The sequence below is a fragment of the Passer domesticus genome, chromosome 10 (assembly GCF_036417665.1).
Source record: "Passer domesticus isolate bPasDom1 chromosome 10, bPasDom1.hap1, whole genome shotgun sequence".
NCBI lineage: Eukaryota > Metazoa > Chordata > Aves > Passeriformes > Passeridae > Passer > Passer domesticus.
Window position 1 is genome coordinate 1,134,844 of NC_087483.1, and position 15,721 is coordinate 1,150,564.

Here is a 15,721-nt window from a genome sequence, read left to right on the forward strand (position 1 = left end):
TACATAAGCATTTAGTTGCTTTGTTGCAGTATCTCTTAGCTTTACAACAACTACCTATATTCTATTCCAAGCATCAGTCATCTTGCAACCTCATTTCTTTACTATACTTCTTTTATTTCAATGCTTTATTTGGCTATTTGGTCAAAAAGTTCCAAAACCTTTCTTAGTGTCTATTTTCGACTCAGCAGATAGAAACATTTGCTGATTCCATTGCCAATTGACACGAATCACAAAAACATTTGTCACAGAATCAGGGGAGGATGAGCCGTGGGACCCCCAAAAGCTCCTCAGCATGGCTGAGCAGGACCCGGGAGTGGGGGATGCCCAGGACCCACAGGCCCCCCAGCAGCTCTGAGAAGAGGGACCCCTATAACCCCAAAGGACCCTGGAAACAGGGAACTCCTAGGAGAGTTTTTGGACTTAATGAATTTTGGAGGTTTCTCTGGCCACCAGAATGCTGGTGACTTCTAGAGATGGACTTGGCCAGTGGACCTTCAAAGCCAATGCATTCACATCTTGTTTTTCCCCAAATCAGGATTTCCCATTCCCAGACCTTATCTGGATGGAGGAGAAGGCTGTGAGGAAGGGGAAGGTGCTCCAGGACACTGAGGCAGGTGAGGAAGAAATCACTGCCCCTTTCTCCCTCTCTCCTGCTCCATCTCCCAGTCCAGCATGGCCCCTGGCTGCAGGACAACCCTGCTGCCAACGCTGTCCTGCTGGGGATGGACTGGGGGGATCTCCTTCTCCTTCCCTCTGGCACAGAGGCAAATCCCACCCTCTCCTTGTCATTCTCCCACAGATAATGAGCTGAGGATGAAGACCAGGGAGGGCAAATCCCTGCGGCAGAACCTCGTTGAAGAGGCCGTTTTGAGCAGCTCCATGGCACAGGAATCCAATTGGGAGGAAAAGCCCTGGAGATCCCGCAGGAGGAGGGGCTCCAAACCCAGCCCAGGATGCTCTGAGGGGGAAAGACCCAGCCTGTGCCAGGAAGGCAGCCAGAGATCTGGCCAGAGCTCTGAAGTGGTGGCCAATGAGCAGCTTGATGATGGCAAGAAGCCCCACCAGTGCTTGGAGTGTGGGAAGAGTTTTCTCACGAGCTCCCTCCTGGTCCGCCACCAGATGGTGCACACTGGGGAATGGCCCTACGAGTGTGGGGAGTGTGGGAAGAGCTTCAGGATCAGCTCCCACCTGATCATCCACCAGAGGACCCACACTGGGGAACGGCCCTATGAGTGTGGGGAATGTGGACAGAGGTTCCGGAGCAGCTCCCACCTGATTGTCCACCAGAGGATCCACACTGGGGAACGGCCCTATGAGTGTGGGTAATGTGGACAGAGCTTCAGGATCAGCTCCCACCTGATCATCCACCAGAGGACCCACACCGGGGAACGGCCCTATGAGTGTGGGGAATGTGGAAAGACCTTCAGGATGAGCTCCAACCTGAAACTCCACCAGAGGATCCACAGTGGGGAAGGGCCCTATAAATGTGGAGAATGTGGGAAAGGCTTCAGGAGGAGCTCCAGCCTGAAACTCCACCAGATGACCCACACTGGGATACGACCCTACGTGTGTGGGGAGTGTGGGAAGGGCTTCCGTGACAGCTCTCGCCTGATCATCCACCAGACAATGCACACTGAGGAATGTCCCTACACATGCTCAGAATGTGGGAAGAGCTTCATTGAGAACTCCAGGCTGATTATGCACCAGAGGATCCACACTGGGGAGAGGCCCTACGAGTGCGAGGAATGTGGGAAAAGCTTCATCCAGAGCTGCCATCTGATTTTGCACCAGAGGATCCACACTGGGGAGAGGCCCTACAAGTGTGGGGAATGTGGAAAAAGCTTCAGGCAGAGCTCCGCCCTAAATGCCCACCAGAGGATCCACACTGGGGAGAAGCACTATGAGTGTCCTGAGTGTGGGGAGAGGTTTCAGAGCAGATACCGTCTCCTCAAGCATCAGCAGATTCACACAGAATAGAGGCCCTTCCGCTGCCCCGACTGCGGGAGGGGCTTTAAGAGAAACTCCACCCTCATCACCCACCAGCGGATCCACGTTGGGGAGGGGCCCTAACATTGTTCCAAGTGTGGGAAGCGATTCTCCCAGAACTCTACTATGACCCAGCACCAAGGGAGGCAGCAGTAAGGGAAGCCCTACAAGTGCCCCGTGTGCAGGAAGAGCTTTGAGCGCTGCTCCAGCTCCATCCCCCACTGGAGGACCCCCATTGGATGGTCCACGATGACCCTCGTTGGGCAGAGACTTGGTGATCCATAGTCCTGGTGATCCATGTTGGGAAGAAACCTGGCTGGTCATCTCCACATCTTCCTGGCTCACCTTGGGCACTTGGGATACAGCCAGAGAAAAATCCATTGGGATGCAAACCGACAGCAGAATTTCATAGGGGACAGCACAGTTTTTTACTTTCCACCCCAAAAAAATCTCACCTTTTGCATCCAATCATTTCTTCAGGTGGCATCAAGGAATACCGGATGGTGTTGGAGGTCTTTTCCAATCAAAATCATTCCATGATTCCAATTCTCTCTGGCCCATAGGCATTTTTCACAGCCAAATGGTGATGGACTGGAGCAAAAACACAAGATTTTGGAGACAGTGGAGTGGAAATTCCTCTAGAAAAGGTTCTACCCACCCAGGCACATGGATACTCAGCCAGCATGGACACGTAAATTCTTTTATTTTGGCTTTCATTTTCCTTTATTTTTCTTCATCCCTTCACTCAAACAAAGGCATTTAACTAAGATATGGATGGTGACATTGGGGGACATGGGTGGGGATGGGGATGGGGACATGGACAAGGACGTGGGTGTGGACATGGCTGTGGATGGCAATATTGGGCATGGGGGGGGGGGTGTCACAGATATGGATGGGGACATGGAGCTATATGGCCATGGATGAGGACAAGGGGACAAGGCAATGGGTTGACATGTCCATGCCATGAGGTGTCCCATGACCAAGGACACCACATCCCCACCACCACCACGATACTGTCCCCTTCATGCTCCCGTTTATTCCCTGCTCTTTCCCTGGCTGTGACACCTCCCTTGCAGGATGTCCCCATGTCCAGGTGACCTGTGTCCCTCAGCCACTCCCAGTGGCTCCAGCAGCAGCCAGAGCCCGTCCTCAGCACGCAGGATCAGCTCGGGCTTGCGGCGCAGGGGTGGCCTCGCCGTGTCCCTCCGCAACACAAACCGGGACAGTGTCAGTGCCACTGCCACCTTCATCTCAGCCATGGCAAAGCTCTGCCCAATGCAGTTCCTGCCACCACATCCCCACTGTCAGTGTCACCCCACTGTGAACCCAGCCAGGGATGGGGGTGGCACCTGGGGACGCTCCTGTCCCCACTCCACCACATACCTGGGGCCAGCAGAGAAGGGGATGAAGGACGACGGGGACCGTCCCTTGCTGTTCTCCAGGCTGAACCTCAGAGGGTTGAACACCTGGGGTGACACCAACACAGTCACACTGAGGGGACACAGCTGTCACCACCATGGTGACAGGGACACCTCACAGGGCAGCCCTACCTCAGGCTCAGGCCAAAGGTCTGGGTTGTGGTGCGTCCCGTAGATGCTCATCAGGCAGATAACTCCTGGTGGGATGGGAATGGCCACTTTAGGGACAGCAGGTGAGGGCGGCTGGTGACACTGGGGACATCCTGGCCGTGCCATACCCTTGGGAATGGCACAGCCATCGTGCAGAGGGATGTCCTCGGTGCAGCCCTGGGACACAGCAGTGACAGGAGGGTGCAGCCACAGGCATTGGCATTGGGAGCGATGGCAAAGCACAGAAATCCTTTCACATTGTGGCCTTGAACCCTTGAAATAACAGGGTTGGGTTTCTCCTGAAGGAAATCTTAGTGAATCCTGTCAAACTGATCATTGGATTCCTGTGTTCCACAGCAGTTTTCTTGAACTGTCCCTTCACTGACTCCATTGCCACTCAGAGCCTATTGACAGAGTTCTGCCCCCCCCCAGGGTGGGCCCTCCAAGGGAATCCCATTCCTCTCAACATTAGTTGAGAACATTTCCAACAATTAGTTACAATGAGTATTTTGGCTGCTTTGACCTTTAAGTTTTCTAAGAATTTTATGACCAATCCCTGGGTGAAACTTAAGAGGTCTTTCTGGTCATCTTGGAGCCAACTGCTGTCTTACTTAAGTGTCTTAAGTATTTTTCTGCACTCCAATGTATAGATTGGTGCTCTCTAGTATTTCTCTCATCATTTTTTGGGAACTATTACTTGTCCAGAAGGGCTGACTGCCTATGCACCAGGGTGAAGTCTAGCTTATGATGCTTCACTTAACTGACCATCCTTTGCACCATATTCCAGCCTAACAGCTGCTACACTGATCTCTTGCTGTGGAACCAAAATGTGGATGCCTTTTTCTGCAGCCTCTTTAGCTGCCCTGTCAGCCAAGTCATTTCCCTATTTTGGCCCTATTTTACTTTGTGTTTGGCCCTATTTGTCTGGTGTGTTCTACAGTGCAGAATTGCAACTTCAGCTGGTTTATGTACCGCTTCCAGCAGGTGTAATATTTGTGTGCCGTGTTTGATCGATGAACCTCGTGCTGATAACAAACCTCTCTCTCCAGACTGCCCCATGGGCAAGGACTACACAAAAAACATACTTAGAATCCATCCAGGTGATCAATTTCTTTCTTTCTCAGTTCCCACACCCTGCTGAGAGCAACCAGTTTGGTCTTCTGCGCTGGAACACCTGATGTTAGAGCCTTGGATTTAACTCCTTTGTTCAGCCTAGTCACTGCAAACCCAGATGTGTTTTCCCTTGTGAACAAAGCTACTTCTGTCCATGTATAGCTCCCAGTCTGGGTTCTCCATCGGGCTCTCCTTCAAGTCCGGCTGGCTGGAATCAACTCCTTTGGTTGCTTGCAGGCAATCATGTTCTGGAATACTTTGGAGGCCAACAGAAACACAGCTGGATTAACAACAGAGGTGGTTCTGAGGGTCCATTAGTTCCACTTGTTACCTGAGCAATTGGCTGGTGTCTTGGTTTGGAAAGATAGCTTTGTGCTAAGGAAGGCAGGAGCCTCCCCTGAAATGGAAAAATGTAAACCCCCTCCCTCCGAATTGTTATAAATTTGAAATTAAGGTGCTCTCAGGCAAAGATATGGGAGCAAGAATAACAGTTCTTTATTAGGGAAGAAAATAAAAAGATAAAATAAACAATGCAGTAAAACAAAACAACACTGACAGAGTCAGAGCACAACCTGACACTCTGTGGGTCAGGGTGTTGGTAGCAGTCCAATTGGAATGGTGGCTGCACTCCTCCTGGAGTGTCAGGTGTGGTTCTGTTGGAGCAGTGATCCTGTAGCAAAGGGTGGAGTCTTCCTCTGAAGATCCAGTAGAAACAGCTGTTGCTCTGGGAAATCCAGTGGAGAAGCTGTCTTGCTGTCCCAAAAATCTCAGATTCTATCCAGGTAGGAATGCTTGGCTCCTCCCTCTGGGCAGAGCATCTCCCAATGAGATGATGTAATTCTATTAGTAACACTCAATGGCTCATTAACAGCAGGTGTCTCCCTGGAGGGAGGATTGGTTTGTGGAAGAGATAAAGAAAAACTGCCCAATTAACAGAAGATAACTGCCACACTTTTAACAGATGGCAAATAGAATACATCTTGCCTAGCAGTCTGGGACAGCTGGGGACAGCCAGTGGCCTCCCTTTTGTTCCCAGCCCCGGGGTACCGACTGTGGTACACAGCTGTCAGGCTTTGTCCCAGAGGCAATCTAGGAGCTTCCTGAATTGACAGCACTGTAGCTGTGACTGCTCACAAGCAGCTGAGCCATCCTTGGCACAAGTGAATAATTCAAAAGAGCTTGTGGGATCTGGCAAGCCTAAGCTGGAGCCCTCATCAGTGCTTTCTTGTTTGAATGAAGCGGCATTCCCAAAACTTCATCTCTGCATTCAATTTTCACACTAAGTTTCCTACTAATAAAGGTTTCGGAGATATAGACAAGTACAAGAATTGATGGGTTATGCATAATTTTCCCAGTTTGAATTTGTTGAAGGAATTGGAGGAATGTGTCTTTACAAACTGTGAGTCTGCCTCTAGATAAAAGCAGATACTGGCAGGTGAAAGAAGCAACAGGAGGAACCACACATTTCAGAGGAATGCTACTAATTGACACAGACTGCTGATTATCCAAGACCATGTTAAATCCCTGGACTTAGAAAAGAAGAACAGAGGTGCAAAGAAAAAGAGGGGTGCATATTAGGAGGGGGATATGTATTGGGTGATTTGGGGAGTCTGTACCTCTCAAGTACCTGAGCCAATGGGGAAAGACAGAGGGTGATCTGGATGGGAAAATAGTATTGAAAAGGAGGCTGTGTCCTCAAAAAATTGGAGAGACCCCAGGGTAAACGTGTCATGGCCTCTCCCTTTATTAGAATAAAGTTACAGGACCCTTTTGTCTCCTTTTTGGACATAAACCTCTGGCACTGTGAAGTTTGCATTGCACAGCTGGCTTGAAAAACGGGTGTGTTTCACCAGTCCCAGTGGTACTGACAGTTGTGATGGAATCATCACTTCCCTTGCAGGGTATTTCACACAAAATAGCCAGCTCCTGTGCCTACCAAAACTCCCAGTTTTTCCTTTCCCAGTGTGGCTGTTACCAAAGGCTCTGCTGGGGATGAAACCTCTGGTCCCCTTCACAAGTACCCAGCTATTGCCATGAGGGGGTTTGGAGAAGTCCTGGGTTTTAGGTGAGGACACTTCTGCTTCCAATGTCCATCTTTTTTACAATATGTGCATAGATTTGTTCCCCATCTTTCTAATGAAGGTCGAGGAACTGAACCCCTTCCCCTGCCACGAGACCCACTCCCCCCTTCCTGGGAGCAGCAGTCCTTTGCTGATTCCTTTTTCTTCAGCTGGAATTATTTTCTATTTAGTCACTTCCAGCTGGTTTTCCGTGGATTTGTATGTGCTGCCCATGCAATGTCAAGCAGTTTACCCATATCAAAAGCATCTGTTTCCTGGATTTCCTGTAGTTTTGTTCAAATATCACAAAGGACTATGCTATGCAAATAAGAGCCAGACAACTTTTACCTTCCTCCTGAACTTTCTTTTACCTTTATTGCTTTCTAATCTGTGCCTGCAGCCAGCCTTCTTAGCCCTCTCTGCACTGGGCTTTACAACTGCATTTAAACCTTCTTTCTCTTGCTAACCTAAATGCGTAGAGCAGATGTGTCCAATGCTACACATACAACATCAAGACTTAGGGATTTTCTCTTTATTTTCCTTCTCTAAAGCCTAAAAAAAGGATCTGAAGGTGCTACATTAATATCACAATACTTTTGCTATTCAGGGTGATTTCTCAAAATGAGAAACATTTCAGTTTACATGACTTAATTTAATTTTGTTCTCAATGCAAGAATAACATCAGTTGGAGCAGAATATTATTGTCCCACCACCCATTGCTCGCTGTCATTTTCACCAGCCCGTTCCATCCTTCCACCTTTCCAGAGGCCAGTCCATCACAGGTGATGTCATAAATCCACTCAGTGCCTCCCTCTTGGCCAGGTGTCTGTAAGGTTGTTTTGGAAATGAGTCCCACACTGTGATTAAATTCTTTCATGGGGCACCATGTGCCCATAACACTCATTTTCCAAGCCCAGAACAGTGTCCCAGGCAGTGACATGGGACACAGGCTCTGTCTGCAGTCATCCAGCCGTTGTTCTCACCACCACAGGCATGCAGCACTTGCCCTGGTGGGTTTGGGGTATAGTCAGTCTGCCAGGCCTCCCCATACACGTATTCCAGCTCTCCCTAAACAGGTTTTTGATTTGGGAGATCAAAACTCTTTCATTTGAAATTTGTGAACCCAAATCCTCCCTAAATTAGTGTTTCTCAGCTCCCTAAATTAGTGTTTCAGACAGCAAAATATGCTCACACTCATCTGGGACTCAACGTCCCCTTCACTGACTTCGGTGTCTTCATGTTACTCCTCTACGTGCCTGCACTTTGTACTTTTCTCTCACTTGAGGGAGGATGGAAGCACTGAAAGAGTTAATATCTTTCTTGGGGCCTGCAGATGGTTCCGTGACCCCGGCCAGGCTCGGTCCTTGCGGCCAGAGCTGTTTTACCATGGAGGTTTCTGCAGCGGCTGCGCTGGGGCTGTGTCAGGATGGGCCGCGCTGGGGCAGGGCCAGGATCTCAGCAGCCAGGCCAGAACACAGCAGCAGCACGGCTGGGGCCCATGGCTTCTCCTCCCCCTGCCCGGGGCTTGCGGGTGAACCCCAAGGGTGGCAGAATCTTGGTGGAGCCGGCCCGGCCCGGGGCTGCTCCTGGGGCCCGGCGGATCCTGGCTGGGCCCGGGCTGGCGGCGGGGCAGGGCTCAGCAGCGCCCAGGTGTTGGAAACCGCAGCCATGGCCCGGCCCGGCCTCGGCCCCGCGGCCTCCCCTGCCCTGCCCAGCAGCCGATGGGGCCTGGGGGGCTCCCTGGGAAGGGTCCGGCCCCACGGCAGGAGCCGTCCGGCCCGGCCCGGCTGAGACGGGGGCTGGGCCAGCCTTGTTACCTCTTTGCCAGACAGAAGGGAAAGAGACCCTCCCAGGCTTTCTCATCTTTAATGTGTGTCTTCACAGAGGCATTTACAGGTTCCTCAGTGGTTTAACAGACTGTCAATTCTCAAAGCTAATTACTGATTTTTTTTTTTCCAGAGACAGAGGAAACTACTAGCAGCTTCTTTTAGAACATCACTTCCATGATGCAAAAGCACCACAACATCACAGAACACAGAGCTCCTTTGTCCATATGTAGTGGTCATGGGCCCAAGGCCTCAAAACCCTTCCTTGGAAGAACTCTGGGTGCTCTCCAAGGTATTTCCAAATGAAAACCTTCAGCTCCTAGTCTAAGGAAATCACCAGAGGACAGGGCCAGCCTGACCTTTCTGTCCTGGCTACTTTTGGCTGGGAGCAATCTATGTATATACAGAATTGAGGAGGCCAAATTTTAGTTTTTGCCATGGCTCTTGGACATGAAAGCTGGTTCTTTTCCGTAGGAAGTAAGGAAGAGAGCCCCACTGTTTCCCAGGTGGATGAGAGGTTACCACCAAAGGCTAAGGGCAGCCAGAGCTGGCAGGTTTTGTTCTGGGAGATACTTTTGCATACAGGAAATATTTTAGGGAGAGTACCAATTTTGGCAATGGGCATCTGAAAAGGTAGATGGTTCTATTCCATAGCAAGGAAAGCATGGAGCCCCAGTGCTCCAGGAGCTGATGAGAGGCAGCCCTTGACATCCCAAGATCAGCCAGACCTGTCAGGTGGCCCCTGGGAGGCCAAGCCAGCCAGACCTGCTCCATGTTCCCTCGGTTCCATGGGGCCCGACAGGGTCCCAATGGTCCCTTGCTTCCATGAGGCACTGAGGTGCCATAATGTCACCCCCTTGGTGACACAGAGCCCTGAAGGGTCAGAATGATCTCCATGGTTCCATCAGGTCCCACAGAGTCATAATGATCTCTGGGTTGCATGAAGCCCTGCTGTGTCACCACGGCCCCTTGGTTCCATGGGCTCCAGTGGTGCCACAATGATCCCCTTGGTTTCATGAGGTCCCCACAGTGTCCCAGTAATCTCCATGGGAAGGAAAGAACCAAGCCCCAGTGTTGCAGGGGCAGTCACCAGAGGCCAAGCCAGCCAGACTTGATGGTACTGGCAGATTATGCCTGGGAGCAGCCCTTGGGTATAGGGAATTTTACAGGTGGAATCCCAATTTCAGACATGGATACCTGGGGAAGAAGGACAGTTCTTTTCCGTAGGAAGGAAAGCACGGAACACCGGGGTTTGAGGGGCAGATGAAAGGCAGCCATCAGAGGCCTAGGCCAGCTGGACGTCTCTATCCTGGTAGCTTTTGACTAAAAGCAAATCTTGGATAGAGGGAATTTTGGAGGTGGAATCCAAATTTTAGCCATTTCTGCATAGATAAGAAGGGCAGCTCTCTTCCATAGGAAGGAAAGCGCAGATTCCAAGGGTTTCAAAGGCAGAACAGGAGAGAGATGGCTCCTGGGAGGCCAAGCCAGCCAGACCTGTTTGTCCTGGCAGCTTTTGTCAGGAGGAATCCTTGGATACAAGGAATTTGGGAAGAAGAATCCCTTTTTTGACCATGGACCCCTGGAGAAGAAGGATGGTTCTTTTCCATAGGAAGAAAAGCCCAGAGCCCCAGTGTTTGGAAAGCAAAACACTGGCTGAGAGGCAACCCCCAAGAGGACAAGGCAGCCAGACCTGTCTGTCCTGGCAGCTTTCACTGAGGGGCAATCCTTGGATGTATGGAGCTTTGGAGGTAGAATCCTGTTTTTGGCCTTGGGCACCTGGTCAAGATTTATGGGTTTTTCCCATTGGAAAGAAAAGCACAAAGTCCAAGTGTCCTGGAAGATGAGAGGTGGCCACCCATGGGCCAAGCCAGCCAGACATCTCTCTCCTGGCACCTTTCATCTAGGGGCTATCCTTGGATATAGAACATTTCGGAGGTGGAATCTCAATTTAGGCCATGGGTGCCCGGCCAGGAAGGAGAATTCTTTTCATTAGGAAGGAAAGCACAGAGCCCCAGTGTTTCTGAGGAAGATGAGTAGCAGCCCTCAGGAAGCCAAGGCCAGCCAGACTTGTCACTCCTGGCAGCTTTGGTCTGGAAGCTATCCTTGCCTATAGGGAATGCTGGAGGCTGATGCCCAATTTTGGCCATGGGTGCCTGGTCGAGATGGATGTTTTTTTTCCCATAAGAAAGAAAAGCACATGGTCCCAGGGTTTCAAAGGCAGATGGGAGATGGCCCCTGGGGGGCCAAGGCAGCCAGATCTGTCTTTCCTGGCAGATTTCATCTGGGAACAATCTTTGCATATAAGGTAATTTGGCAAGGAATCCCAGTTTTGGCAATGGGCCCCTGGAGGAAAAGGACATTTCTCTCTCACAGGAAGGAAAGCCCAGAGCCCCAGTGCTTCAGGGACAGATGAGAAGCAGCCCGCAACATGCCAAGGTCAGCTAGACCTGTCAGGTGGTCCCCAGGAGGCCCAGCCAGCCAGACCTGTTCCCTGTTCCCTTGGTTTCGTGGGACCCCACAGTGTCCCAATGGTCTCCTTGGTTCCATGAGGCCCTGGAGTGTCACAATGTTCCCCTTGCTTCTGCAGTGTCACAATGGCCCTGTGCTTCCATGAGGCCTTGCAATATCACAATGGCTTTGTGGTTCCACAAAGCCCTGATGTGTCACCATGGCTCCTTGGCTCAATGCGCCTTCGCTATGTCACAATGGCTTTTCTGTGACACTACAGGATCCACAAGGTCACCATGGACCCTTGGCTCCTTGGCACCTCCGAGTTTCACAGTGGTCTCCTTGATTCTATGAGGCACCACAGTGTCACATGGCCCTTTGGTTCCATGAGGTTTTGTAGTGTCACCGTGGTCACTGTCAGAGGCTGGATGAGATCGATGTCCCGAGACACCTTGGGATGCTCGGAATGCCCGTGTGGGGCCAGGGCCAGGTCAGGCCTTGGCTTGTGGTGGGACAGAGCCCCGCCCCCAGCCCTGGCACAGCTGTCAATCACAGAACGGAGGTGCAATCACACGCTAGCAGCTGCTGCCTGCCCTGACTCTGATTGGCCAAGCCACTGGCAGTCCCACCTCAGGGGCGGACCCATGAAGGCCCAGGGGGTTAAAAGCCAGAGCACGAGGCCAGCCCATGCTCTGGATCCTTCCTTCTGCTGGGGTTTCTCTGTCAGCGATGCTGGAACCTGAACAGCTGGTACCTATGTGTGTGTCTTTCTATAGATCTGTCTTTCTGTTGTTCCCTGTTTCTTGTCCTTCTAATCCTAATTATTTGGAACATTTTTTGGGTAACTTAGCATCTCAAGGGTTCAATGTTTTTAGGTTAAATGTGTGGGAATCCAGAGCACAGGGAATATTTCTCTGTCTGCTTTGAGGGGTCCTGACCCCCAGAGAAACACTGCCTTTAACATTCGTCCATTGAGAGGACTTCCATGACTTTGAGATAGATTAGAATTCACCAAAGTGTGAAATAGGTAATATAGAGTAGTATAGTATGTTACTTGGGTGAGAAATTTAGGTTTTGGGATTTTTAGTATGGTGTAGATAGGAAGCAAGATGCAGGAATTTGGTTATAGTCCCTGTCTTCTTCTTCTTCTTCATCTGCTCCATTTTCTGCAGTGTTGGTGACAGAGGATGACTGGTCAAGGCAAGCACAGTGGAGAGGTTACGTGGACTGTCCAGGGATGAGTTCTTGGTAGGTAAGTAAAAATAATGCATGCCTTAAGAATTAATTGGATGAGACAACTTTAAAAGACCTTGAAACTGTATATTTTGGGACCATTTTGCAGTGCTTTTCCTGCACGCTGAGCCTGGTCTGCACAGCATGCAAAACTTTAGATAAGATAAAAGTAAAGAAGAAGCTGAAGACCAAAAAAGTCCTGTGCATTTCCTTTTCCCTGGCACAGAACTACTACAGGAGGGTTTCCCCCATCCTGGGAGCCCCCAGAAGGGCCCAATGTAAAACAAACATTAATAACTGGTGCCCTGACAATGTTTGTAATAAGTTGTTTTTTCCATAAAGTTGTTTACTGCAGGGTCTTGTCTTCATTAGCCGAGCATGTGAAATGTGTTGGTGAAATGACCAATGAGGTCCACTAGTAGCAAACCAAGGTATAAAAGAAGAGGATTGAATAAACTGGTAGATTTCCGCCCTTAGCCTTCTGAGTCTGTGTCATCTCTGACTCAATGGTGACTTTTTGGGATCTGTGGGGGATATTGGGGATCTTTTCCGTACCTCGAAACCCAACAGGAGTCTCTCCAATAAACTTTGCCTGAAGCTCCCACTGTGCCCATGACAGGAACCCCTGGGAGTGTCTGTCACATCCTGGCTCTTTAGCAGCCTGGGGACTCCTGGGATGTCACCGTGGAACCCCCGTGAGTGCCTGTGACAGATCAGTGCCTTTGCAGCCCAAGGTGCCCTGGGATGTCACCATGGAATGGCTGTAACTGCCTCTGACCACAGGGCCTTTACCATCCCCAGAAACCTCTGGGAGGTGTCCATGGATCCCCTGTCTGCCTGTGACATTCCAGCTCTTGAACAGCCTGGAGACTCTTGGAAAGTCCCCATGGAACCCCTCTGAGGGCCTGTGACAAATCTGATCCTTAGCAGGCAACCATCACCAGGACCCTGTTGCTATGTGTCATGGGATCCCAGATCCACAGAATTGGCTGAGCTGGGAGAGACCCATCAGGATCCTGGAGTCCAACTGCGGGCCCTGCACAGGACACCCCAACAATGCCAGCTTGGGCCTGGCAGCGCTGGCCAAATGCTGCTGGAGCTCAGAGAGCCCTGGAGCTGGGAGCCTTCCCTGGGCAGTGCCCCAGCAGCCTCTGGGGAAAAACCTTTTTCTGAGATCCAATCTCAGCCTGCCCTGACTCAGCTGCAGCTGTTCCCTCCAGTCCTGTCCCTGGGCACCAGAGGGAAAGAGGTTCCCACAGCCCCAGCCAGGGACCCGGTCCAAAGGCTGTTGCCTTGGCCACTAGGGCTGGGACCAGCTGGGATGCTTGGTTTCCACAGTCTGGAGTTCAGGAATGGGATTCCCCAATGTCCTGCTCCTACTAAAACCGTGCTGCCGCTCGCTGCCCCCCCACCTCCCATGGAAAGCACAAAAGGCAAAGATCCATGGCTGGGAAAAAAAACAATTTATTGGGAAAAGCAATGTGATTACATCGGGGCACAAAGTCCTTATGTTGCAGTCATGCCTCTCGCAAGGCTCCCCTTACCGGTGACTCCGCAGGTGTCTGGTGAAGTTAGAGCTGTCTGAGAAGCTCTTCCCACACTGGGGACACTCGTAGGGCCTCTCCCCAGTGTGGATGCGCCGGTGGGTGACGAGGTGGGAGTTTTGCTTGAAGCCCTTGCCACAGACAGGGCAGTGGAAGGGCCTCTCATCTGTGTGAATTCGTTCATGCAAAAGGAGATGGGACCTGGCGTGAAACCTCTTACCACATGTGGGGCAGTCATAGGGAAGCTCTCCAGTGTGGATGCGCTGATGGCTGAGGAGATTGGAGCTGGTGTGAAACCTCTTCTGGCACTCGGGACACTCATAGGGCCTCTCCCCACTGTGGATGCGTTGGTGGTTCATGAGTTGAGATCTCCGGCTGCAGCCCTTCCCACATTCCCCACACTTGTAGGGCCATTCCCCAGTGTGGATCATCTGGTGGCAGATCAGGGTGCTGCTCTGCCTGAAGCTCTTCCCACACTCCAAGCACTTGTGGGGCTTCTCTCCATCATGAAGCTGCTCCTGGACCATCAGCTCCGAGCTCTGGCTGAAGCTTTGCCCACCTTCTTGGCACTCGGTGCGTCTTTCCTTTTCAGAGCACCCTGGGCTGGGTTTGGAGTCCCTCCTCCTGTGGGATGTCTGCGTATTTTCTTCCCCATTGTATTCCTGTGCTGTGGAGCCACTCAAAATGGCCTCTGCTACAAGGTTGTGCCATGGGGCTTTGTCCTCACTGGTCTCCATCCCCTGCTCCTTCTCTGGGGGAGCAAGGACAAGGAGAGGATGGGATTTGCCTCCATGCCAGAGAGAAGGGGAAAGAGATTCCCCCAGTGCATCCCTGGCAGGACGGCATGGCCAGTGTTGCTGTCCTGCAGCCGGGGGCCATGCTGGGCTAGGAGATGGAGCAAAGAAAAGGGGGAAAGGGGCACTGACTTCCTCCTCACCTGCCTGCATGTCCCAGGACATCTTCCTCTTCCTCACAACCTCCTCCTCCATCTGGCAAAGGTTTTGGGATGGGAAATTCTGGTTTGGGAGGAAAACAAGAGATGAGTACACGGAGTTTTGTACTGGTTTCAAGGCAAACCACAGGGAGAGTCTAAGTCAGAGTTACAATTTAAAAAGAAAATGTAGATCAAGACAATGATACAGAAACACTGCCTTAAACCGACAGAGTCAGGATATAACCTGGCACCCTGTTGATCAGGGTGCTGGTAGCAGTCCCACTAAATGGTGGCTGCAGTCCTGTTGCAGTGATGATCGTGATTCTGTCGAAGCAGTGATCCTGTAGAAGGGTCTGGTCTTCCTCTGAAGGTCCAGTGGTGCTTATGGAGCTCTTGTCCTCTGGGAATCCAGTAGGCAAGGTGCTCCTGGGGCTGTAAGCCTCAGCTTATATCCAGGTAGGAATGCGTGGCTCCTCCCCCTGGGCGGAGCATCCCACAATGGGATGATGTCATTTTACCAGTCCTGCAGGGACACTCAATGGCCCATTCACAGAAGATAGCCTCTGGGGATGTTATCAGGGCTGAGTCATGGAAGAGAAAAAGAACACTGCCCTGCCCGTTTCTAACAGTTTCTAAAGGTGGTGATGGAAAACATGCATTTGGTTACATATTGCACTGCAACCTGAAACAGTGGGGTAATCCCTGCTGGGGGGGTGAGCACCACTCCCCTTACCCGAACTGGCTCAGGTGTAAAACCCTCACCCTGGGAAAGCCACACACACAGGGGACAATGTCACACTTGCCTCACCCCATGGGAGGTCTCTGTCCCTGTACCTCCCTTGTTCTCCCCTGCTTTTCTCCTTCTTTCCATCTCTCTCTCTACCTCACATTTCCTGTTCAATACTATCCACTTTGGATTTGGTCTCATTAGCACCTTAACTGGGAAAGAGGCATCTCTCTAACAATTTTCTTAAACAGATTGTGACATTATTTTGGCACAGTGAGTTTA

The 15,721-nt window shown here is 51.1% G+C and overlaps 1 pseudogene; it reads left to right on the forward strand.

Annotated features, from left to right (window-relative positions):
• The first annotated feature begins 539 nt into the window (after positions 1 to 539).
• On the forward strand, positions 540 to 12,698 carry LOC135308423 (zinc finger protein 501-like; annotated as a pseudogene).
• The last annotated feature ends 3,023 nt before the right edge of the window (positions 12,699 to 15,721 follow it).